The sequence below is a fragment of the Octopus bimaculoides genome, chromosome 12 (assembly GCF_001194135.2).
Source record: "Octopus bimaculoides isolate UCB-OBI-ISO-001 chromosome 12, ASM119413v2, whole genome shotgun sequence".
Classification (NCBI taxonomy): Eukaryota; Metazoa; Mollusca; class Cephalopoda; order Octopoda; family Octopodidae; genus Octopus; species Octopus bimaculoides.
The window spans coordinates 40,764,627-40,767,126 of NC_068992.1; the positions used below are offsets into that span (position 1 = coordinate 40,764,627).

Here is a 2,500-nt window from a genome sequence, read left to right on the forward strand (position 1 = left end):
ATATACACATACACATACTGTGAAGGCGCATGGTTTAGTGGTTAGGATGTGCACTCACGTTTGCGAGATCGTGGGTTCGATTCCCAGACCGGACGTTGCGTTGTGTTGTGTATGTTGCTGTATTTTGTGTCAGTCATTTTTGCTAATAAAAAAAAACACACGAACAAAATGGCGAAAGAGTAGATGAAGTTTAAAATGATAAAAGTCAGAAGAAAAACAAGATGTGTTGCTCCAAATATAATTTGAATAAAGGACATTACTCGAGAGACCAAGGTAGCTAGAAAATATCAAACAAGCACAATTAAGGGGGAAAATCTCCATTCTGAAGAAGTAATAAAACCATATTGCTAAGAGAAAACAAATATATTGGACGCTTAAATCACAGCTTCGAAAACTGCTGACTCAGAAATATTCTAAGTGATCTGATAAATCATGTTCTATCGTTATTGAAATTATTTTTCCCAATTTTTTTTCGCCAAGTACTATGAGTATGTCATTGAGAAAAGAAACGATGTGGGATTTGAACAACCAAATAAACAAGAATGACCGGCATTTTGAAGACAAATTAAATGTCTTCTTCGGCCTGCAGATTTTTCTGCTTTGGGCTTAGCTCCACTTTGACGTCATCAAGTTGGTGGAATATATCTATAACACTGGATTCTATATTACTCTCAGTACTGATATCATTTTCCGAAGACCATATATTGATGCTCTAAAAATTGCATAAGATTTGTGGTAATGTTCAACAGACGGAGAGAACTAAATCACTGATATGGATTCTGGACTTAATCGAGTGAATCATATCACACACTGCGATGTGAGAATTATCAAAAGGAAAGTGCTTCGTAATGGACAGATTATTTACACATCATCTGTGATCAAGACATTATCTATGAAGAATTTTGAATGACCGATAAGTTGACAGAAGTTTCGAAGTATGATGAGGTTGATGCAAAAATAATTGCTGTTTCTTATTGTTGTTTCAAAGTTTGATGGCTGCGTCAGAACAAACTTCTATTCAATTATGTTCGTTCACATAATAAATGACTTTGAAGCGTAGACCTTAGTCGATTTATGCAAATGGTTTTGCTTTCGCTGTTTATTGGTGTTTAGTTTAAGTCGTCAAATGTTACGAACTCAGATTCGAGCGATTTTATTGTAGGAATTCAAAACGGAATGCAAAGCCATAGGAACTGTTTGCAATTTGAACCAAACATTCGAGCGGAAGATGGTCAACTAATGTACAGTTCAAGAGTGGTTTTCAAAATTACGCAATGAAGAAACTTGACGATGTGAATGGATATTGATGAATTTCTGAGATTGATAACAACCATTTGAAAGCAATTGTTGATGAAGATCCATCAAAAACAAGAGTTGCAGGAGAACTAAATTATGACCATTCTACAATTGTTAGACATTTGTACCTGATGGGAAAATTAAAAGAAGGAGTCACCAAATGGGTGTTACTTGAGCGCAACAAAATTACTGAAGTTCTTGATCGTGTTTTGACAGGAGACGAAAACTGGATTCTGTCGACAATCAACGGTGTTTGGTGTAGTGTGTAAGGATTAGTAGCTTTGTAAGCGTATCAGCTGCACATCTTCAGACATAGACAAGAGCATTGGTCTCAGACTACTTCACAGCTCTTGTTTATGGGTCCCAGAAGTCTGTGGTGCACACCGACGACTGCAATACGATATCTCAATTTGGCCAGTAAGCAAAACTATGTAGAGGGTATCAAAAAACTTGAAAGAATGACTGTACAGGGCAGGTCACCATTGAAGTGCACGAAGACTAAAAAAGAGGCTAAAGAACCTAATTTGGTCAATGGCTCGGAAGGTAAGGTAGCAAAATGTATGGTACATCTAGGGCACTCTCGTCACAGAATACATACTTATGTGCAGCTTCCGTAGAAAGAATTGGGATCCGCTTCGTACATGATAGCACCTGTAGAAAATTAAGGATCTGAGACCATCCGAACAGAGATTCTTGATATCCATTCTGCTGAGAGCAGACGACACCTAATTACAGAACGACATTCGACAGCGTTCCGCGTAGTGGCGGGGGCAAAATAATTCGCCAAACTAAAAACTGCTTCAAAAAAGACGGTTAGAGTTATTGTTTCGTGGTCGGTAAGCAAATTTTTCCGCTAATATTTCTTGAATTCCCAGCAAGACAATTACAGAAGAGAAGTATTGCCAGGAACTGTGTAAGTCGCACCAAGAACTGCTTTGTAGATTTACGTCCAGTATTGGTCAACCGAAAAGATCAATTATTTTCCATAACAACACCCGATCACATAATTGACAAAAGATTCTCCTTAAACTGAACTGACCTACAAAACTCTCCCTTAACCAACTTATATCTTTGAACTTACTGCGGCCCGTTTAACCGTTTTTAAAATATCTCAACATCTTGTAAAATGGCGTCAACGAACAAGCAGCTGCTCAAAATGTTTTTCGAAGAATTCATTAGATCCGAGGCTCTAGAATTCAATACT

The 2,500-nt window shown here is 37.5% G+C and overlaps 1 protein-coding gene across 1 annotated transcript in view; it reads right to left on the bottom strand.

Annotated features, from left to right (window-relative positions):
- The window catches only part of LOC106872636 (thrombospondin type-1 domain-containing protein 4), a 56,624-nt gene that overhangs the window by 13,008 nt on the left and 41,116 nt on the right, over positions 1-2,500 (bottom strand). The window lies entirely within an intron of this gene.